The sequence below is a fragment of the Augochlora pura genome, chromosome 6 (genome assembly GCF_028453695.1).
Source record: "Augochlora pura isolate Apur16 chromosome 6, APUR_v2.2.1, whole genome shotgun sequence".
Taxonomy (NCBI): domain Eukaryota; kingdom Metazoa; phylum Arthropoda; class Insecta; order Hymenoptera; family Halictidae; genus Augochlora; species Augochlora pura.
The window spans coordinates 3,419,216-3,444,319 of NC_135777.1; the positions used below are offsets into that span (position 1 = coordinate 3,419,216).

A 25,104-nucleotide genomic window follows, 5' to 3' on the forward strand; every position below is an offset into this window, starting at 1 on the left:
ATTTCCCGACCTCGATGCCTCCGTTTTATCGGCCGCAACCGCGTTTTTACTCCGCGTAATCCCGCCGCTATCGGTTTCCTGGCCGAAGTATCGTCGCCGCGTCGACTCCCGCGCGATCGAACCGTTCTGTCCCACCTCCGCTTCTTATCGCTCATTCTAATTCCGCGCCGTTCTGTTTATCTTGCCGCCCGCTATCAGCCGCGTTATTGATAGAAACGACGGAGACACCGAACGGCTGAAATAAAATCGGAACGCGGTCGAAACGCGGCACTGTCTCTCCGAATGTCGCGTTTCTGCTCTACCGCTAGTGACTCGCTGCTATTGACATTAATAAATATTACGATAGTTAATAGTCTAGTTAATAATACAAAGAAGATAATTAGAAATAATAAATGATTAATAGATATTAAATAATCTAAAGTTGCTTAAGCTTCTAAACACCGTCAGCGCCACGTCAGTCAAATATGGATGACACTAATTGCCTGACCAACTTTGAAAATTCATTTTTTTGCTTTATATTTGAACAAATTGGATTTGACTAGAACTATGTAACATTGCTTTAACTACATGGAGATTCTAGTAGCTGATTGTCTGCGCCGAACGTGTTAGACAAGAATGGACAATTCGGGAAGAAGAGATCCGATTATTCGAGCCTCGCGGCATGTTTCTATAATCGCCAAGTGTTAATAACTATAAAAACAGAGCACACAGCTTTTACTAAGATTTACACATGGTTCACATACTTTCCTCCGCCTCGAGTTTCGTTTTCTCTCTCACGAGATGTTGGCAACTGTAAACGCAATGCACGAGGCTCGAAGAAAATCGTGTCTCGTTTACGCTCGAAGTACACTTTCAACTCCGACCCCGAGACATTCGGGGTGCCATTCCGCTTTGTAATTTCGCTCGCGATCAAAGTTTTTGGTTCGACGGCGGTGCCGGACCGGCGGGCAGAGTTTATAATGGTATCGATTCGATTTGCATAATTTACGAGGCTCGCTCGGGAATGCGTTTTAAATGGAACCCGCGGCTTGGCTTCGGGAGTTGCATTAATATTCCATATATTTTATAATGAATGCCCGTTACAGCCGCCGAACGAGATTTCTTTCTGCTGCATTGTCCCGGCACACGCTGCTCTGCTCTGCCCCCCACACGCATCCCTCGCATCGGCGTTCAAACGTTTCGGAAGCCGCGCGCGCGGCTCCTGATTAAATTTCGTTCCTCCTTTGTTCCATTTATTCCCGAACAAAAGATTTAATACGTTTCATACATATTTTATAATTCGCATGGAACGGCATCGCCCCGGTCGGATAAAATCGATGGAAACCGCGATGAGATATACGGGAACGTCGCGCCGAACGGAATCGGACGACCGCGCGCATCCTCGCGGCGTAAAACTCGTGGAACTCGAATCGAGTTGTATAAATATAAAATAATAATAGAATAATATACGTGTCACTATACTATATAATAATATTAAAACAATATACACGTTATAACAACATAAAATAATAATAGAACAATATACAATGTCACAATAATATAAAATAATAATAAAACAATATACACGTTCTAGTAACACAAAATAATAATAGAGTAATACACGTGTCACAATAATATAAAATAAGAATAGAACAATACACTTATTGCAACAACACAAAATAATAACAGAATAATATATATCGTTATAACAACATAAAATAATAACAGAAGAATAATGGAAATATAGCAAAATTTTTTCAACAATTTATTTTATCACTCCATAGACCGCCGTCCGTTTCGGAATGGCTCGACGGCGCGGCACGGTAATAAATAGGATTACATCCATTAATGAGCGCGTGCCGAGCGTCGGCACATTTAATTTCATATTGTACCGCTATCGTCCGGCTGCAATTAAAATCGCATCCAGCCTGCATTAAATATTGCACGGCGGATGCAGCGTCGAACTGCCCGTTCGATTATTTATCCACGGTCGGAACGCAATTACGTGGACGAACGGCGGGCATAAAATGGCCGGGTACGAGTCGGGTTTTGGCCGGGAGGACCGTCGAGAGAGCCCGCGGGCCGAGATCGGGCCTTAACATCGTCGTGGCTTTTTAAAGGCGATTTTCTCGATCGCCGGAATTCGAAGTAATCGGTCCGGAGGAAAAAAAGGTTGGCTCGCTTTGGAAACCGAAGCGGCGAGGCAGATGTCGGCGCCGTGGCCCACGATCACGGAGACCACGCGAACAATTTCGGTAATTGTATTCGACTACCGTGTTCGGGCTTCCTCGGGCCGGCCGGGTTCCGCTACAAAGAAACCGGTGCCGTGCACGAACCTTCCCGGCGAAAGAAGCGTTCACAATGCAGCCGGAAACAGGTTTCGGCCCTCTTAAATGGCTGGCACCTTGCCAGCTCCGTAATACGTCTGCGACTAATGCCTCTCTCTCTCCCTCTCTCTTTCTCTTTCTTTCTGCGCTTCGGCATCCTCCTCTTCCTTCGTCCTCCTTGTCCTCTCGCTTTCCCGTCCCTATCGTTTCTTTAACGATCCGGCTATCTGGCCAGCAGTTAATCCTCGTCGCGGCTTCAGGCCGGCCCGCTCATAAACAGCTCGTTTTTATCGCTCGCCACGACGAGGCTCTCGATGAGTCGGCGACCTTGACGGTGTCGCGACCGGTTGATCTCTCTTTCGACCCTACATCGGGTCTCCTGGATCGCCGGCGATTTTTGGCGGTTGTAGATCTTCGTGACGCGACCCTTCCTCGATTCTCGGAGTCGATTAGGGTTACCTTCGAATCTCGTTTGACCTGTTAGCCGCGACGTGTGTACACGCTGCAAGGAAATCACTGTTTTATATCGTACAAGGGAAGTACACTTCTACTGTGATCTGGGTTAGTAGTTTAGCGACCGGGTCAGGGACTTCGGAGATTTTATACGGTTGCAGTGTTTTATTCGATTAAATGGTTTATTGTATTATGTGTAAATTGATTTTTATTATTATTATATTATATTATACTATGTATATATATTATAGTACACGGTACTATATAATAGTATATTTTACTACAGTATACTAGACTGTGCTGTGCTATGCTGTGCTATGGTATGTTATGCCATGCTATGTGGTATAGCATACTATATTATATTATGCTATACTGTACAATATAATATTATATTACACTATACTTTACTATATTATACAATGCTATACTATGCTATACTATGCTGTGCTGTACTATGCCATGTTATGCTATTCTATAGTATGCTATATGTATTAGATATATTATACACTATTACATTGTATTATGCTATACTGTACGATATTTTATTATACTAGATTACACTATACTATACTATATATAAAAAATTTATAACATCGTATAATATATGTAAAATGTATTCGATCAATTCCGACAAAACCATTTCTATCATTTTTACAACTATCAAACGAGAAACGCGTCACTCAACACTTTCAATTGAAAAATCTAGATCAATATTAACAGTATCACTATTTCAATACTGAAGCATTGTCAATACTGATAAAACAATAAATCTCAAAAGACAAACGGAAGATACCCTACTAAAAAACCAGAAGGTGTCGTCCAACATAAGCACCGTCATGTGTACACACAAAGAGACGCGTTAAACAACTAACACAGTGAAACACGAAGCGCGTAGCTGTCGCGACTATAATTACAACAATTCTTCACGTGAGACACCGCCGATCAAGCTGAACCGGCATATCTCCCGACGACCGTCGACTTCCCAGGTCCTGTTTTTCCTCGAAGCACAGTCAGCTAACTAGAATGCAGCAGGTAGATTAGAATCGGCGCTTGCTCAACACTAACGATTCATATTAATTCGTGGGTGAAACCCCCTCGTGGGTGCGCGCTCCCCTCGGCGCAGCCGTGCATGAATCGGCCGCGCGCTTATTACTATCGCCGGCATAAATTGAAATCAGCGTGTCGGCGCATGCAAACGGGTTCCTCCGGCTTTGACTGGATTTCAAGGCGACCCGTAGGAGGGTCCCGCGGATCCCGCAATGGGAAAACCGGGCGGGGAAATAAAGAAGCTCCCCCGCGATTCGGAGCGGGGTAAGCCAAGAGAGAGAGAGAGAGAGAGAGAGAGAGAAAAGAAGAAGAGGAAAGCCGGTCGGAGGTCTCGCGTGCTCGCGCCGCCGCTGCTTAACGATGTAATTCGTGGCGGCCGATAACGACCACCCTTACGCAACGCGGTGCTTCGAGTGCCGGCAATTACGGTAATTGCATTCCGCGTAGAAGATCGTGGGCGAAGGAGGAAAACAGCGCGAGCGGAGCCGCCGCGGTACCGCCGAGCGGGTAGGGAGAACGCGAACCGATTTGCAAGTCAAACGCGTCCCTTCCCCCCTCCCCCTTCGTCTTTTCTCTTGGTCGGTGCACGCCGAGCGGAAAAAAAGCACGGAAAATCCGCGGAACGAGACGAGTTTTGTAACGAGCCGTGGCCCCCGGGCTCCTGGAAAAACGACTCGCCAGATTATTTCTACTTGACGTCGTTAAAGAAACGAGCGCCCCGATCTCAACCTCTCTCCCTCTCTCTCTCCCTCTTTCTCGCTTTTATCCGCGCGGCTCTTTGATTCGTGGGATAGTTTGTAATAGCGGGGTAGATAATCACGTTTTATGGGCCTCCTTCCGTTCGATCGTTTATACTCCGCGAGAGCGTTCAAACTGTGTTTTTTCCTGCCGCGACGCGCCGACCCGCGGGGTGCCGGACTCTAACGAGCCTGAAATTCTAATTCGTCGACGTTAAGCACTCCCTTTGTAGCCCGTGATACGGTATCTCGTGGAAATCGGCGACGCGGAGCCTTATAGGGAGATGCGTTGATCGTGTAGAAACATGTACAGTGGGTGAAAATAGTATAAGCACAACCGGGTTTCTTTGAATATCTTTAACCTCATAGGCACGGCTGGATTTTGCGCAAATAAAGCCTTTCATAATTAAATTACCGTTTTTCATAATATATATCTTTTCCGTATAGCTGTATATAGTATTTATTATATGCATATTCTTTTCTTAGTGTATTGTACATACACACTTTCACTTTAATCGTTTACTTTAATAATTAATCAAACGAAAAGCACGAAACACTCACGAAAGCCACTATAGTGGCGAGTGATGCCTAAGAGGTTAATCTATAAAGTAGTCTATTAACATTAACTATGTTTATCAGTGTATTTTGACGCACATAAATAGTATGTTTACTGAGCAGTCTCAGTTATTTGTTATAAGGCAATGAAGTCAAGAAAACGAAGAATCCATAATCAAAAAAGCATTAAAGGGTGCGAAACCCTTTCTAAAAACTAAGACAAAACGTACATTCAGAAATCACACGCACTGTACATATTTCTGGCGCGAGCTTTCGTTCAGCGACAGCCCTTCAACGGACGACGCTGTCGTAATGAAAGGGTTGAAACGCCTCGAAAAAGCTTCGTCCAACGCTACGCTCTCAAGAAATGATAAACCAAGAACGAGGTACTCGAAAAAGCTACAGGCTGTTCCATAAGTCGCCAGCAGTCGCGAAACAAGATGTATTCCCGCGACGGAATTTCGCTGACAAGAGTCAACGCAACTCCTCGAGGCTTCCACTTCGTTTAATGCCGGCTAGAAAATGCAGTCGCACGCGAGCCGAGGCACGCCCGCCGGTTCCCGTCGTCCCCGACGATTGTTTCGTCGAAGTATCCGAGGGGGAGAGCCCTCCGGGGAGGGAGCCTCCGTGTACCGCGTGTCTCGTGTCTGGTGCACACGTGTTGGAAACACAATCCCTGCCGGGGGGGCGGGGGGCGAGAGAGACCCGGCTCGGATGTCCTTCCTCGTCGAAAACCAGCGAGGGCAATAATCTTGCTGGCGTGTCCCCCGCGAACTTCTCGTGGCTACGTGGAGTGCATTGAAATGCGCCGGTTAAGGATGCGCGGGGCGCGCGCTGCGCTCACGATAGCCCGGCTACACGCGGCCGCTGTGGAACGACTATTTCGGTTCGCGTCAATAACACGGCTCCCAGATACACGCGGACGCGACAGCAGGAAGCTGGACGTTTCCGGGCAAGCGAGAAGCTTGGAATGTGTGTCCCCGTGTACCGCGGAAATCGATAGACGGTTCGGCGACTCGTTTTTATCGCCGCTACTGAACCGTTCCAGGGATCGGTTGACCCTTTGACGTATCAGTTTCTTCGCAGTCACCTGTGACTAGGTATTTTTCGATTGCTTTTTCGAATGCTTAGTTTTTCGTAGACGTTCGGCAGTGGACGTTTTTATATTTTCGTGATATTAGAACTGAATAATGTTTATTTTTTATATAATATTTACAAAATTATATAATGATACCTTGATAATGGATAGAAAAATATTAGTTGCTATGATTACCGATCTACAAGCTATCGGTTGAGGTTAAATATTAAAATATTAAATATTAAATATTAAAACGTTAAATATTAGTAGTCATAATAATTTATAATCTATACCTGAGCTATATATATAATACTTTTCAAATAATAGATATCATTCGCAATGAATCGAATAAATAAAATGGAAACTACACTTTAATATTGAGCTTCTGCAATCTCCACCATTATTATATAATGTTTTAAATATTAGATACCTGCCGCGATTACTAAAACAGACAAGATAGAAATAAATCAAATAGATAAAATGACTACTGTTCAACGCTAATGTTACAAAACTACAAACACCTTAATAGATCCAATCTTGCTATACAAAGGAACTCTCTTTCAAAACTATAACACCCTGATACTAGACTTATTTCAAGAACTACGTACCTTTATAGTACATCAATTATACTAACTATACGAAATCGTCATTGTTAGAGTAAGCCGACGGGAAACAATACAAGCTATCACAACAATACAAGCTAATTGCTACCAACGTTATTAGACTGTTTCGTAACCGCCTGTACAGCGATCGAAGCCGCGGCCATTACGTATTCGCGAGCGGATGATAATTTCATTGGGCACTCGCGACGGTATTTCGGTCCCGGCGGCGGATCGGAGATATGAAAATTCCACGATTGGACAACAAATCTATTGCCGCGGAATTAACGATGACACGCCGGACAACGAGAACGGAAATCGACGCTGAAGCGCACGGTGCCCGCGGGGGCCGGTAGACAGCGGAATGACGGGTACGGGAGGTTTGAAACGAGGTCGAGCGACGATTAATTATCTTTGTCTCCCTCTTTCTCTCTCTTTCACGTCTCCGCGCGCGTCGGGGCGACGATCGACGTATCGATCGGGCCCGATCCACCGCGAGACGAAAGCTGTCGGTGGCAACGTTACGAAGTAGATCATCCCGACGCGGCTGATCGCGGCGCTCTAAATTTGTCCGGCGACCGCCGACGCCGCGTCTGCCCTCTCCGCGCGCGCGCTCGCTCGCGCTTGTACGCCAGGGAAATTAACGGGCCACGGTATTTCCTGTCATTCTAAATTTGACGATTATGCGGTCGGTTTGTCGGCTCGTTTCTGCCCGTTGCAGCGCGTGTAATCTCGGGACAGGATCGCGATAACGACGCGCGGCTGCGAATCCGAATTTTCATCCACCGCCTCGCCCCCCCGGCTCGCGTCGACGGAAATGCGCAATCAATCGCGTCGCCGGCCATTTCGGATTGCAGGTCGTCTATACCAAGATCCTCCGGCGACGAGTTGGTATAAAGAAATTCTTTTCGATTTGTAATATTTATTTTTCTCACGTGATTGTTTTTATATGATCAGATGTAAGGGAATGTTCTGTCGTTTTTTAACACGCAAGCTTTTATGCGCTGTCCATCGTTAGCGAGAAGTCTGATACGATTGGGATCGGTTTAAACAGTTAGATTAGTATATGATTTATGTTCTTTTTTTTGGAATTTTAAGCAGTTTTTTTATACTTGTAAAACAGGTCGACACGAGCGAAGAAAAAGTGCGGTTATGAAAAATTACTCGAACGTGAATTTTGCGAACCATCTTTCGCATTGTTCTCTTTTTTAATTCGTACGAATATTAATAAATGCTTCGTGGAAGAAAGATGACAATAGAATAAAATTTTATTTCGACTCGAAGAAATGGAATCAAATTCATTACTATCAGAAATCAGGATCATGAGATTTAATTTGGCAAATGACATATAATTTCACATTTTATGAGACCCAGACAAATTTAATAATGTGAGAATTCTTTTGAACATATTGCATCAATTTTTAAGGGTTAATAGTAAGTAGGAAGAGCAAATAGATTAACAAGTGTACAACACTTAAATAATCCTTGATGCACGAGCATTGAAAATATTAATTCATACGCAGCCGACAATTCTATTTATTTTTTATTTATTTTAATAGCATTACTATTAATACGAGTACTGTTACTGTATTATTTTTATTATACTATTATTATAATATATAATTTTAGTATTAATATGTAATTTAGTATACAGTACTATTTTTATTATACTATTACTGTGAAATAGTGTTATTTTTGCTATGCTATTATTACGATATAGTTCTATTTTCCCTATGCTATTATAATGATATAGTTCTAGTTTTATTGTACTATTATTACGATACTATTTTTACTATTATTATGATATAGTACTACGATTACACAGTACTATTATTAATCTCGAACGAGAAGGAGCAAGTGCCGCGACTCGAAAAAAGAAAGCAAAGTTGCGCGGGCTACGCGAAAGAAGAGTGTCCAGAATCCTTGTAAAAGGTAATTTACGGAAGCCTTAAATCACGGGGTACCGTAACGACGATGTAACAATAATGATTTATATCGAACCGTTCATAGACAAGTTTCCCAGAGCCGAAGCGGTCGGTAATTAAACTCGAGCGGTCTCGAAGTATGGACACTTAACCGGTTCATTAATCACATCGGCGTAAGAAACGAAATTTATTATCGCGTCGGACACGGAGGGGGGAGGGAGGGCTACAACGTTTCCGTGTAAGAGGACTCGGCACGATACGGAATCCATGCATCGTACGACACGTTCGCTCTACCCTCTCGTTTACGTTCGCGAATGGTTTCCATGCATCCTTCTGATTTCATTCAATTCTTTTCCCATTGCCGAGCGAGAGAAGCTGCACGCCGAAACAAGCCGGCATTCCGAGAAATTTGAACTCGACGGGTTTCGTTTCTTCACCGACCAAAACACCCATACACGCCTCGGCTCCGGCCACTTTCCAAGTAGATCTCTATTAACACGTTCACTGCCAGCCGCGAGGTATACAGCGATGCGAATTATGAAACGATTACGATTATTATGTTAACCCTTTGCACTCTTTTTAACTCTAAATCTAAAATAATTTTTCTGTCTTATAGTATTTTCATTTTGAGCGACGAAGTGTATTTTATGTATACCAAATTGATTCTCGTGATTCGTGCTAACAGAGCCGTATTTAACGATTTTTCCAACATTAAACATTGTTGCTATAAAAATTATTTTAAAGGGTGGAAGAACGATATTAGTGGTGCCTGAGAGTCACCATTCGAGTGCAAAGGGTTAACCGTAGTAGAGAGCGCATTGAGTTTTTCTTTGATATTAATAATATTCTCGAATCTATGCGTAATGCTAAATACGAAATGCAAGATGCAAAATGGAAACTATATAATATATGATGCTCACTAGTGACCGCAGGGTGGACCAAGGGTCAGCAGTAATCCATAGAAGTCCAATGGTTCAGAGCACTTTACGAGATTATTCGCGGCGAGCACGTTACGAAATGCGACTACCTACACCGACAAGGACGCGCTGACTGATTGAACAATAACATGTCGCTGAACGGTTAACCTATAGTAACTGTCAACACCGATTATGATATTGTCGATTATTCAATCGAATTTCTTTCATTAATAAATTTATTATTTCTGGCTTCTTAATATTTATAACAGTTCCGTTTGTTAGAAATATGGTCAAGCAGCCTCTTGGCTATTTTACCATTTAGTTTGTTAGCAACAATAACTGATAAAATGAGATGTGAAATAACTTTTTAATAGGACGTTGAGGGCCATGATTGCGACTCTACCGCTACAAATTTCGCATTCTTCAATTACAAATTACAATTAAAAATTGCAATTACAAATTGCAATTACAAATTGCAACTGCAACTTTACAATAACGACTATAATTCCACTTGAATCGAAGAACACTATCAAAGCCACCTCGATTTTAAAAACCTCATCACAGTTGCCTACCTCTGATCAAATAATTCTGGAGCATCGATAATCACGTCTCTAGAGAAAATCCGTCTCCAACGTATCAAAGCTCATTATTTTCCTGGAACGAATCGTTGGCAGTCGAGGCAAAGGGTTGCCGGAGTCTCTTGGCAGCAGACGTGTTAAGATGCTCGTCAGTCAGAGGGGGTTTAAACGGAACGGGCACTCGCCGAGGGAAAAAGCGGCGCAAAAACTGGTCATCTATCGCGCGTTGAAGATCTCGCGTTTCCGCTTATCGTTCCGGCGGATCGTAAACGTCGGTGTCGCGCGTGGCGAGCGTATTATGCGGCATAATCGGGTAGTAAATCGGCAAGGATCGAGACCCGGTCGCGTAACACGCTCTCATAGAGACATTCTGCCGCGCCTGCATTATATTTACGATCGATCGAGCTCGTCGCTCTGTCGTTTTCCTTTCGGGCTGGTCCTACCCCTCCTCGGGCCACCCTCGGGCGGGCCGCCCTCGGGCCGACGTCGACGACGACAGTCGGCGTTTCTATCCAGATCGCGGGCACGGATATCTGACTAAAGTCACGCGATCGTAATGCGGTGCCATTAACCCAGAATTCCTGGGGCACGAGGACGTAGCGAGAGGGTTGCCATCTCGCTCCTCCCTCGCCCCGTCTCGCCCCGCAGCGCTTGAATTGAACCCTCGTTTCACTCCCGGCTTTTATAAATATAAGTTGTTTAGCCAACTTTTTCGAATTATTTATCTTCGTGGCTTTACGGAAGTTTGACACGAACGCGGCGAGCCTTTTATGAAAGTTTAAGTGTAACAGAAATTCTAAAGAGACGTTTGTTTCTTAAGTAGTTAGGGTTGTTGTGAGCTGTTTTAGAAAAGTCTGGAAATTATTATCAATTTAGAACGCGTTAATCCTTTTATGAAAGTTTAATTTTAACAGTTCACAGAAATTCTAAAGCGACGTATGTTTCTTAACTAGTTGCGGTTGTTGCAAGCAGTTTTTCAAGAGTCTGGTAATTATTGTTATTTTATACGGAATATATTTGATTTTTCTCGTACTTTGTTTAACACTAGATTTATTAAGCCGTTTTATATTATTTTATGAAAGTGACGATTTCTTTCTGATTTCGAACGAACGTTGTTCTAATATTTGCTGGAAGTAACATGTATATTGAATAAATAAGCCATAGATGTATCTTTAAAATCTGAATAATAGTACATTAACTATTCCCCTTCTTTTTACGTAAAATTAAGACATACGATGCTATTACATACATTGACACTTTAAAAAATAATTATAAATGTTATTACCGTATTACTGTTGCTAAACGGAAGTTAATTGCAGCCACCATGGTTTCAACGATATTTTTAAAATCATTAAAATTCCCACAGAGAGAGAAAGAAGTTGCTATTTGTTCCGACTTCTCGCAATCAACAATCCTTCAACAATTAAAATCTGAAAAAGAAAACAACTGTTATGTAAGGACCGATTGAACATTTCCACAGTTCCATTCAAGCCGTGCTCCGTCGCTCTCCTTTCTCTCTCTCTCTCTCTCTCTCTCTTTGTCTGGAGCCGGCTGGTCGGCCGAGCGCGGACCTATTTCGCCGCGGATGGAATTTCAAGACGGAACGAGAGTTAACCTTGAGGAGGTATGCCGACTCCACTGACCGAGGAGGGTTTCGAATTACCTCTCGACTCTGTCGGCAGGAGAGAAAAAGGAAAGAGGAGGAGGAGGACGGGTCCCCGGGGACCCTCCCGGCGCGCGGTTCTCCTCCGGGACCCTTTGTTCCGATCGCGGTTTAGCTCTCGCCGCTGGATTTTTCGATCGGCGCGTCGCCCCTGCATCGCTTGCGCGGCGGTGGCTGAATGCAATTAAAGACACTCGCCGTGCGGAGACAATGGCGGCCAGATAACGGCGCGAGCCGGAAAAGTTCTCCAGACGAGGAGCAATTAAACGTAACGCGGACGGAAGTTTCAATGACGCCCGGGCGAACCCGGGAGATCGCATCCGTTCCCCGTTGTTGCACCTCGCGCGGCCGCTCGTTATCGTAATGCAATTTTTCTTTCGGCTCCTCGAGGAACGACCTCGAACGACCGTCGACCTCGCCCCGATCCGTTTTCAGAGCCGTACACACAGGAAACAATCCCCTCGGCGAGCGCCCGACCAGATTAGATCTCGAGCCGGCGCAGCCTTGAACAAGAGAAAATTCGCGGCGATGCCTTGCGGACGCTGATTGCGCACGGTTACCTAACCTGCACGGGTTGCTTCCTTATTGCGCTCGCTCTCTAGACACATTGTATATTTTTATCGGAAGATTATTGCGTGCACGATGGACGAGCAAGTGTACAGCTGTTAACGACGCGGCGAGCATTGCCGGGTGCTTTCGCCGACTGTTTTTCGCTTAGACACGTAATTGCAGATTATTTTAGGTAATGCGAATCTTTTTGTTCGGTCGATTGGAAAGTTGTTTTGTTTGTTGGATACGAATAACAGTCGAAAGATTTTATTTGTTCGTAAATGTCTAAAAAATAGTGTTATAGTCGAAATGTAATAGAACATTATATATTTTAATATTAAATCGTTTGGTAAGGGGATTGTTTCCAGAGTAATATCACACAAAAATTTTAATTTGTCCATAAACGTCTAAATAACTGTTAAAATATTGAGGATATATATTATATTGTAATAAAACATTGTCCACTATAATATTAAATCTATTAAAAATAACCCCGTAAGACTTTCAAATTTGTCTACGATCGTCTAAATGAATACTAAAACATTGAGACATCTTTGACATCTTTCTTTCACTTGAAACGTGTAGAATAAATAACCTCGTCGCATGCAAAATGATCAATAAAAATTAAAAATCGCACGATGATCTACGGTCTGGCGATTACAGCGATGGTACAGCGTGCATAGCAAGGGATATTACAACGGAGACAGAAGTAATGGATGAGTTTGTGCGGGAGACAATTTTCCAGGCGCGACGTCAAGGCTTCGCCCGGTGTCTGCGAGTTTAAACAAATGGCGTGTTTAGCGGTTCCCGCTCCGGCAAGCTTCCCTAGTTTACGTAAAAATGTCTCGCTGACGGATAGCCGAAGTTTCGCGTTCCTTCGGCAACACGTGCTCCCGATAATCCCGACCGGAAGTTGCGGCAATATCGTTTCGCTGGCACCGTCGCGTCGGTTCCATTCTCCAATTTCGCGTTCGCGGTTGCAATAAGAAGGAATAGTTTCGCAGACAGAGGCCTGTGCAGCGTGTCTCAGCAATTGCGTATCCTCCTCGGATCTCAATATTCCGAAAAAGTCGTATCTCCCGTTCGCCTCTGTACAGGATGAGTAAAAAATATTTTGACTCTATGGAAGTCGAAATTTCTGACACGATTCGAAGTTACTCATTGTGGCAATGTAATAATATAATAATGTAACCGAAGATAATATAAATAAAGGTTATAATAATATAACGAAGCCTAAAATAATATAATCAAATTCATATCTCCCATAACGTCTTCTTCTGTACAGGGTGAGTCAAAAATATTCCGACTCTTTGAAAGTCGAAACTTCTGACACGATTCGAACTCATTGAACCGATATAATAATACAACCAAAGCTAATATAAATAAAGGTTATAATAATATTATTAACACAAAAATAATATAACCAAAGTCATATCTCCCATAGCGTCTCTTGAGAGACTTTTGGACACCCTGTATATTCGCGTCGAAATGCAGAATTGTTTATCTTGCGACACGAATAATATTGCGAACGAAATACTTTGTGTTATATGAAATAATAATTTCATTAAATTCATTATCCATAGGCACGGAAGTTCATGCGGTTTTAATTCCGATTTAAATGTACCGCATTATAATTGGCCGACGATTATTATGTCTCGTACGCGATTCGATTGCTTTCATATTCTTCTGTTGTGCGGTTGTTTATTCGTTCCATGTGAAATGATTGATTTGATGAAAACTATGGAGCATCGAGTTAACAGCCTTTGACTGCTGTGCTATTAAATTTGTAGTAAAGTGATTAATTTTTTGGAAAAATTGGTGAGAACATTTACGATCTCGATGCAACTATTATAATTGTTTGTTCTTCGGTATATAGTTTTATTTCATATTACGTATTATACGTTGTGCGAGAGATTTGTAGAATACTTTTGTATAATATCTGTTCCTTCACATATTTCTATATATTTATTATATAAATATTAGTTCTATATATTTCTATCTACTTCTATATATCAATTAATATTTACAATAATAGTTTATATAATAAAAATTGTAGGCTCCAAGTAACTGCTACATTATCAGCGAAATTTAAACAGGGACTTACCAAGATGCTATATTGCATATTTCTGTATTAAAAAAAAAGTAGAAAATGAAAATATACAAGTGTAGTTCCTGATTTGTTTTTCGATTAAATGTCAGGGAAAATATACAAGCTACTTTGAATTTATAATTATTCACAGCACTGAAAGTGACCTTTAGATAAGGCATCCTACATATTTCAAATGAAACTTAACAGAATATAACATTTGCAATACTTTTATATTAGAAATAATAGAAAACAATAGAAAAATAATAGAAAATACTTGTACGTTTTTATTTACTATTATACCTAACATATAACGTCTCAGCTAAGAAACACCACCTACTACAAATACCTACAAAACTTAACTTTAACATTTCCCCATCAATCGGAACAAAAACAAACCAGAAGAAATATTTATCTATTTTCTACTATATCTAATACAAAATCATGCAAAATTCTCTTTAGATTCCCGTTCAAATTTCACTAAAAATATATATAAACTACGTCGACAGTTTGCAATCCCACGCGCCGTATCAGAATCCGCCCCGCTACCAGACTTCCTTACAATCACGGACCCCCTGGCAACGTATCCCCGAATTCTCATGGACACCATATACATCGTAGACCGCAGTCTCTTCGGCGGTGGAAATAACAGAGGTAAAAGGCAAGGTCGGTCCACGGCGTGGTCGTTAAAGTTCCCCCGCGGAACGATCTCCCGAATCGGGCGGGGACCGTGTGTTTCTCTCCGCCGCGATCCCTGGATCCACGTTGTACCCTCTCGCAGGATCACGATCGATCAAGATGGAGGGGGGGATATATATCGTGGGCGGTCCGGGCCCGGGCCCCGAGGTTCGGAGGCAGAGAAAGAGATCGAGGGGTGAGCCCGCGAGCGAGGCTCGGTTTCGCCGAAAACGGGCTCGGGTGGCGTGGCAACCGTGAAAAACCGGTTCCAACACGCGGCCGAAACACGAGGACGCTTCTCCGTTCTGCTCGCGGATCCTCCTCGTGTGTACCTGCGGCCCGAAAAAAAGAAAGAAAACGAGCGGAACGAATCCGCGACTTCCAGTCACGAAGCGACCGCAGGGAAGAATCGACGCTGGGTTTCTTTCTCGGCGCGGCGTGCCAGTTTGGAGTCGTTAACGCGGAGACGCCGCGCAGCTCCTTTTTCAGCGGAGCGCAAGCACCGTGAGCGTTTCGCGGGAACGAGGTTAATTCCACGGTTGCGTAACGCGCGCCGGTGTAATATCCAGTCGGGCCGCATGATGCATGCTAACGAGGCAGTGGACCGAGCGCGCGGGAGTCGCAGGAGATCTGTTTGCTCGGTTTTCGAGGGATGGCGGCGTCCCGGCAGTTTGCGAACGGGAATCTACGTGCCGCGAGATTGTGGGAAACGGGGGAACGAATGTTTGCGTTAAATGTCGCTCAATATTGTTGACCTGATACTCGGTATTGTCTGCTTTTTGATGACGGGGTGGTTTCGAGACGTTAACCCCTTGCGTTCTAAAGGACGTCTTGATCTCTGACGCGAGATGTTTCTTGGACTTTTTAAGACGTTCCTACGAAAATATACGATTTCTTAGAAAATATGTAGCAGAATGAGCTGGATATATTCTACTCTCAAAACGCTCAACTTCAACCCTTTGCACACAAAGCCATTCCATCGATAAACATAAAATCCTTTCCCTGACTTCAGAATTTTCATTTAATATAACCTCGAGTATTACTAAATTATTATACATGTAAAATTAAATATCGTGACTCATACGACACTTACACTTTTAACAATTTTTTAAAATCTGTTAACATAAAAATGTCCTCGTAGCTTGATACAATAATTTCAATACTACTAAAAAATCAGCATTAAATGGTTAATTGCAACGCGGGTATCTTAGCTACGAGGCTGATGACCTACCTCCACTTTCTCTTACCGGAACATGATTCTTTCTTTTCAGAAGTATTTCGCCCGATGTTAGAGCGTCGGCCCAGATCCTCCCTGAATTTCCAGGGTTTGATTTGATTAACCAAGGTCTCTAATCCCTCCGGGCGGCATTAAAGGCCGCCGCGAGAGCAATCTCTTCGCCGCAGCCTCGATGGAAATCTTTCAGGCTTACAAGCCGCTGTGCTTGGCCGTCTTTTAGGTTTTGCGCTCGGTACAAGCTACAAGCCGCAATCTCGCCGGGCCGTGATCTTCGAGGCGATAGAGCTGACCGAAACAGGCCCGGCCCGGCCCGGCAAGTGCAATATCGCGTTTAATGGGGGGGGAGATCGCCGCCGCTATCAGCGTCTTCGCGCAAACTTTCGTCCGCACGGAACACGATAACGAATTACCCTTATCCGTGCCGAGCGTTCCACCGGGCTACGGCTTTGGCTTTAGCTACGGCTCCGGCTCCGTTCGCAAAGCCCGCAGGTGTACAGAGCGTTCCAGGGTGTTTCACGGTGTTTCAGGGTCTTTCGACGCTGTAAGGCGGCGAGAGACTTATCTACCGCGTTCGAACGAGAACTGATATTTCGTCATTTTTTTATGACGCAAGACCTCGGTGAAATTTATTGCCCCCTTGGCGCATAGTTTGTTAACAGTTCAAGATACGAAATATATTTGCAAGACCGTCAATAAGATTTCGATAAAAAGCACATAACTCAAAATTAACTATAAATATAAAATAATTTAAAAATATATGGATTAAAAGACATGTGAAACTGGTCATTTTATTTCGATACTAGTAAACCTACCATGGCGATGAAAATCTTTTCCTACCATATCACTTCGCTAATTATACATTACGTCGTATTTACGATAAAACAATACCGAAATAATTCATTATTTAAAATTGCTACTATTTCAAACGAGTCAATATAAATGATATTTTTAAACGGCAGCACTGAAAACAACAGAACAAATTCCTCGCAATAGTTGTTCCTTATTCGAAATAAAATCCACGATTATTAATATCGTAAAGTCTCTTCCATCAGAAATCGTTAAATACATTTACTAATTCATTCATACGCTATTATAAGAATCGTGAACAATTTAAATAAATTCTCTCCAGCTATTCTTGCGAGGCAACGATTAATCGCTTTTAGACCTCGGTATGTTTAACACTAACCTCTTAGGCACGACGCGCCACTATAGTGGCTTTCGTGAATGTTTCGTGCTTTACTCAACTGTTTTATTAATTATTAAAGTGAACTATTAAAGTGAAAGTGTGTATGTACGATACACTAAGAAAAGAATGTATGCAATTAATACTATTATATAGATATACGGCAAAAATATATATTTAAAGAAAATGGTAGTTTAGTTGTGAAAAACTTTATTTGCGCAAAATCCGGCCGTGCCTAAGAGGTTAACATTAACTATCGTCTGTAAGAAGTCGATCTTGTTTGAAAATTCCCTCCCTAAAATACGTCGTTCTAACCCTGAAACGCGTTACGGATCGAACTTGCCCGTGATTGCGCCGTAACAAGGCGTCGCGGGGCGTCCCGACGGCGTCGGGCCGGGGGCGGCGGCAAAACCGGACGTGCGGTTCGATCGGAATGGCAATTACGTTTGCCGGCGCGGGCATCGCGTAATTTCGCCGGGCGTGATTGCTCGCCGATCTCTCGGCGACACGGAAGGTTCGGATAAGGGATCAATGATGAATAGCGCCTTGTCCATCGATCAAGGGACAATTACGCGCGGCCGCCTAATTGGAAAGTAAAACGGCGTTTGCATTCTGCACGGGCGCCGATAATTGTTTAATCGGATGAACCGTCCGGGGGGGGGTTCCCGCCGATAAATAATTCACCGGCGAGCCTGACAGCGAAGGAATATTTCGGAATTGTCACAGAACCAGCGCCCCGGGTATTTGCAGAGCCAGCTACTCTGCCGAGACGTGCACGTCACGCGGAAACGGATGCACTTAAATCAGCCCCTGCGGGGAGCGAGATGCGACGTTCTCCTTTATGAATACAGAACTCAATTATTCCTCGATTCGATGTATTAGCGCTGCCAATAATACATTCTCTCCGCTCCCCCTCTTTCCATCGACCCGGTTCTTCGAACAGGAACTGTCGGCCGCAATTAACGATGGAAATAGAATTTCAAATGAATTTCTTCGGATCTCGCCAGCGGAAATATTTCGCGGCGAACTCGCCGGCAGCGAAGAACGGTGGTTGCTCGATCCAATTACAAATCGTCTACACTCTCAGCTTCGAGATACCACCCAGGACCATCCCCGATTACGTACGGTCGACAGAGAGTCGAAACGTGGTCCCCGAACCCCCCGCGATATTCGACCAGGCTTGCGCCCCTTGGTAGTCGTATTACCGCTGATTCAACGTTGCGAGCATAAGCTGAAACTGCAGCTTCGTCTCGCCGCCGTCTCTTTTGGTGTGCCAATCACAATAGTGGACCGTCCGCGAGCCATCTTCTTTCGAAGATCCCCGGCCGCCTCTGATCCAAGATTCTGCGCTCTGGATCGGTTCGAACGATCTTTATTTACGCCGGACTATTTCAGCCGGCTCGATCGATTTCCCTTCCTGCTTACGCCTCGCTGTTTGCGCACCTCGTCGCCCTGTCTACACCATTACTCATCTAACGGACACTAATGTCTCTGTTAGTGCAGCGTCACCGATGCGCCGGGCGACTCGTATTCCTTGCGGCGGGAACGTGCGAGTCCGCGGAAAATACGCTTCCAAAGACCGCCGCCGCCGCTTTTCTCGCCCGCGGCGATGCGACCCCGAGAACTTTTATAGAGATCGTGACGGGACCTCGAGAGTGTCTTGTTAAGGATATACACCGGGGATCTTGGAATATGCTCTCGGGTGCTTGAGAATTCGAAGAATTTAAATGGGCGATATAAGGGATTTTATAGATACGTGTTTATGGTGCTTTGATCGTTATATTTATGATACGACGGCCGGAGTGATTGCATTTAAAATTCTATGAAATGCTACTTAAGAAAACGTCGATGGGATTGATGTTTCGAGAAATGGGACGTTTGAGAACAGAATTATTACTGCCGTAATGTGTGTCCCCTTTGAACTGAACGATTTCTCTAGTATTTTTGAATAGCGTTAATAGTAACGGAGATATTGAGAGATACAGAGAGATTTTAAAACGCAACTAAATTCCCGAGCCACGCGGGTATATTCGTTCCCCGAAATCCTGCCTCTCGAACAATTTATTCGGAAAAATTTCGCGGAACTGTTTCCGCGCGGCGGATTTCCAGAAGCGGAGGATCGCCGAATTTCGAGGCGGACAGGTAGATCGAAACCGGTTCGATCGCGTCGGGGTGTCTTGGACTTGTTGCTGCGTCGCCAGCCGATACGAGGAAAGGTTAATCGAGCACGGAGAAATAAAAGAACAAGAGAGAGAGAGAGGGAGGGAGAGAGAGAGAAAGAGAACGCGCGCGCGAAAGAGAGAGACAGAGAACGAGAGAGAACGAGAGGGAAGAGGGAAAAAAGGAGAAACGGAAAAGGAGGAGATCCCGTCCGCGATCAATCGTCCGCTCAGGCATTCGTGTTCGCGCACCGATTCCTGCGCAGAAGCAAACGTGGCACGCTGAAAGCCGGCGACTCGGGTCGCTTTCAGTTCACCGCGCGATACTCCGCGGGCGTTTTCGTCTCTTTCCCTTTCTTTCCGTTCCAAGGCATCGCCCCGAGGGCCGAGAACAAGCTACGAGGATCGTTGACCTCGGGAAACGACCTCGTATCCGCGAACTTTGCCCGAAGAAACGCGATCAACGGGTCCCCCGAATCGAACCGTTCTCCATCGACCGCCAACATCCGACCTGTGTTTACCTGTGCCCGAAAGCTATCTTGTCGCAGTATTCCATCATTTTTTTTGCCGGTGCGAGGGATTTATTACCATCTATAGATTACGCTGATTATACCAACCAAGACTAAATCGCTTACCGCGCGTCCACTGATGACGAAATTAATCGCCCGGATTCCTGAGTTCGGTCTCGTGATTCGTACGATACCACTGGGAGTCCTATTAACACGTTCCGTGCAACGTGTACCACCATGTTTACACATTTGTTTGACACTAAAACGACTGCGGTTCTAAAATACAAATTATATAATAAGCAATTATAAGAATCGTAAATTCGCTCTATAAATTTATAATTTATACATTCATTACTATTTTATTTTTATCGCTACAGATCTATATTAACATAGATCTATATTAATATTATTACATTATAGATATATTATTATAAATTCACTGGGAATTGGCCGAATAAATTACATTATCACTGTTCTAATAGAAACTGTATGGCTCTGAATAAATTGGATCTCGCGCGTTCAAATTGGGGCAACGCGCACAGCGGATATCATCCCTCGGTATGTTTAATGTTAATGCTAATACCTTTAATATATAACCTTGACATAACACCAAGCAATGAGGCAGAGCGATAAATCTAACCGAGCGAAAAGTCGAGGAAAAAGCGAACGTGTTAAAGTGAATACTAGACTACGTGATCTTTAACTTTACCTAGTGACAGTGTTAAAGTGTGCAGAGAAAGATGTTACCAAATCCGACGGAACGTTAATCCTTGTCATTTTCTGTCCCTATTTCAAACTAGCCCCCTCCCCTCCACGCTTATGCGCGCGCATTTCCAGAATTGAGCTGAGATCCAGACTCCATCGCGCAGTGAAAAAATCGTTAGAGAAAGAATGCAGAAAAGTGTAAAAAACAGTGTAAGCAAAGTGTTGAAAAGTGTTAAGAATCGACTTACCCTGTAAAGCGAGCTGTTCGTTTTTCGGTTGAAGAGAAATCAGATGACACGGTGCAAATAGCCGGCAAATATCTCCGGGTATCTCCGAGGGTACCACTCCGACGCCATGGAACATCCTCCGGATTGTTTGTCCTCTAATTCATCCCGCATGACCGAATGTCGAAAGGGATTGGAAGAATGCAGCGACGGAAGCAAGACGCGCAACCTAAAACGAAGAATGAGGAGTATTATCACGGAAACAGCTGCCGTTTTCCATTAAATATACGAAATTCGAGCACGAGTACTACCTGCTGCTGCGACCTGCGTGGTTTACGGCCTCGGGCGCACTCGGGCTCCGTCGGCCTTGTTCGAGCTTCTTCCGGAATGGTCGGGAGGGTTCGTAACCCGCGCGAACCGTATCTCGAAAATCGTCGTGGTGTGGTGTGTGCTGTCGGCTGTTGCTCCTGTCTCTGTTTCCCGGATCGTACAGTTTCAACGTAAAATCAGTGGCTCGGTGATCGATCGTTTCCTATGGTTTGTGTGTCGAGAAGCACGGATGTTCTTCGAGGCAACGTTTCAACGTGCACCGGCGAGTTTGTGCTAAGTGGAGGCGAGCGTATTTCGTGACGTGATGATTACCGCGGCTAAAAGGGATTACCGCCGGCTGAAAACCTAGTCTGGACTCTCAGGTAATGTGCTGCACAAACTCTTAATACCGTGCGATCCGATTAAAGTCAACGCGAAGCCCTGAAAGTCGCGGCAGCCGGCGAACAAGTGACAAGTTGCCGTCGGATCGCGACGGTTCCCGCTAAAGCCCCCGGTACCCGTGATTGCTGCCGTCGGATGGCGACGGTTCCCGCTAAAAACCCCCGGCACACCCGCGATTGCTGCCGTAGCTCGCCTCGATTTTGATCGCGAGCCAAATGCACGACGCTTTGCTGCAACCGTGCGCCGATTGCGTTTCTTTTCACCGACACGACGAAGGCGCCGTCTTTCATAGACGTTATTAACTGCGAGACGTACTCGTGCATTCGTTGACCGAATTCTTTCCGGTTTTGTGAAACGTTTAGGGATTGACCTACTTTAAATCTTAAGACAAGATGTCTCTTGTAGTGTATGTAGTACAGTCCGTATAGTACAAATTTTCATTTTGTATTAGTGTCAGTTGTGTTGGTTAGTGAGGAAGTTTGTGAAGCTTTCGAGATTGTTTGATAACGATTGGTGCATCAGTTAGCAAGCATAGTAAATTAGTTGAAAGATCACATTTAGCTCTACGAAATTGTTATACGATTTTTGGGATAATTTAATTTGTTATGAGGTTTTAGTTTTAGAAATGGAAGCTGTAATCGAAAGGGAAGGATAGAAGATGTCAGAATGATGATTTTTAACTGTTGGAAATTTTATTTTTAAGATTAAAAGTCATGGTACAATACAAACAAAAATAAATATCTACAAATTATAATATAAATACAGTATGAATCTGTTCATCAACCTAATATAATTTTGGCTGATAGAAATTATTTGCTGAGAAGAAACACATTTCTTTATACCTTTCCGTACACATTTGTAAATAACATTTGCATACCCCACAAACAATTCAGACAATTTCTATAACGCATAAAGATCCACCGTCTAATTATCATCACCTACCCAACGTTCGATCTCGCTTTCAACCGGGTCACGTAGCTGTCGACAGGCGCCGGCAATACGAAGTAACGGTATTATTCTCGGTTTCGTGTTCGTCCGCGAACAATACCGTCGCCGGGGCCCTCGGTCGCGGGTCGCGATCGACTTTCGATTGTTACCGAATTAACCGGCGACCTCGAATTAAGTGTACGTGCTCGGCGGAGCACGAAATGAAAACAGCCCCCGGGGGATTCCGAGTGAAATCAACCCTCGGCACCCCCGTCTACCTGCTCTCCCCTCCTCCGGGTCCCTTCGGCGTAGGTCCGGCCGTCTCCCTACCGTCCCCCCCTCCTCCCCCCTTAGTGTCTCCACCTGCGAAGAAACGGGAAAAGCAGCAGGTGGTGTTTGGAATTTAAAACGCGCGCTTCTGTCGGCCGGGTCTGCCCTTTTTCGAGTGTGTTCCCGTTTAAATTCCAAACGACGACTGCGGAATGTTAAATACCGACGGCCTCTGAGAGCTTTCTACCCGCGGTCGGACCAAAACAAATTCTCCCTTAACTTTTCCACCCAAAACAACGATCGCTCGACCACGTTATCTAGACCGCGTTGACTGTATTTTTCCGTATTTACTCCTGCACAAATATATTTTTGGTGGAAGAACAGAAACTTAGTTGATTTTTCATACGGATCAGCTATTGTCTAGAAGAATTTTTATTCGATTTGATGTTTGTTTTATTGTGTCGAATAAAATGCTTTGTGGTAGAAGGAGGTCGTATAATATAATACAAATATATATAATTATACATAATACAAATTTACACAACACAAATACATATAAATAGAATCTACTATTTCGCGAACGAGCCGTAAATGAAAAAAAAAGAAGATCTAGTCCAATTAGTGTTCGTCACGTTTCCAATAAATTAGAAATGAAAGAAGGTACGACAGGGTACGTTTCATAGAAAGATAAAAAAAAAGAGAAGCGTTTCTATCGGGTCAGATCGACCCAGGCTCCGTTCGGCCGAGCGGGTCTCGTATTCCTCGGCGATTAAACGCATTGAACGTGCCCGCCACCGGCAGCACGAGGGTTGAATAGAGCCGATTCCTCGGCGCGGGCCTTTGTTATTCAAAAACGGGTCGGCTCTCTCATAAAGGCATTAATGCGGAGCCATTCCGACGAGAGTCGCAGCAGCAGGTGGAGTTTGAAATTTAAATAGGCGGCGACGATAGGTGCCCTTTAAAAAGCCTGGCTCTGCCGTCCCTCCGATCGGAAGAGGATTACCATGTAAATCACCCTGATATATCCAGGCTCGTATATATCCGCAGTTTTCCGGTGTGCTGCGAGGAATCGGTCGCGCGTGTCCGGACCGGGTTCCGTTTATATTTCAAGCGGGGATGGTCGCGTCGGATCCGCCGCTTCCGAATGCTCCCGATATCAGGCCAATTAAGGGCGGACTCCGGCTCTGGCGGCTCGGAAAGGGATTTGATTTCTTTCTTTTTGAATCCTCTGAAGGTTTCCATTGTGTAGAATGTTATGTCGAAAGGATATTTTGAAGTTCGGTTGTATGTCTGTTCTTAACACTAAAGCTATTTATTTATTTATTGGATTTTTATTTGTAGCTTTACTGTGTCATTGTGTGTCTACAATTTTAAGTAGAGTTAATCAATTTTGGTTTTACTAGTAGATATTATTTACAAATTATACGAAGTACTTAGTATTGATATTATAGTAAATAGTATACTAAATATTGTAATAAATGCTATACTAGATGTTATAATAAATATTAGACTAAATACCGTACTAAATGCTATACTAGCTACTGTAATAAATACCGTACTAAATGCTATACTAGATACTGTAATAAATACTATAATAAATACTAGATTAAATAGCAGAAATGATTAAAAACAAAAAAGGAGCCAACAGCACGTGGTACATCCCAAGCGGTCACCCATCCAAGTACTAACCACGCTCAACGCTGTTTAAACTTCGATGATCGGACGAGAATCGGTTTTCTGCAGCGAGATATGGCAGTTGGCTACAATATTAATTACTAAATATTGTTAACATACTTCTGTTTTCAAAGGGTTGTTCACCAAGGGATAAAGAGTCTCTCCCTCGGAAAGAAAGGCAAACAAAAGTACGATGACTTAAATTACGATATTAAAAATACGACAATCCATCTTAATCCAAAATAATTTGTAAACTGTCATATTTATACTAATATTTAAAAAAAACTATTAAAACTGCTGTCACAATTCAGTTTCAAATAAATTTTTAAATGAA

General features: G+C 43.8%; 1 pseudogene; it reads right to left on the bottom strand.

Moving 5' to 3' along the window:
• Window positions 1-24,735: 24,735 nt before the first annotated feature.
• LOC144471887 (5S ribosomal RNA) lies at window positions 24,736-24,857 on the bottom strand (annotated as a pseudogene).
• Window positions 24,858-25,104: the final 247 nt, after the last annotated feature.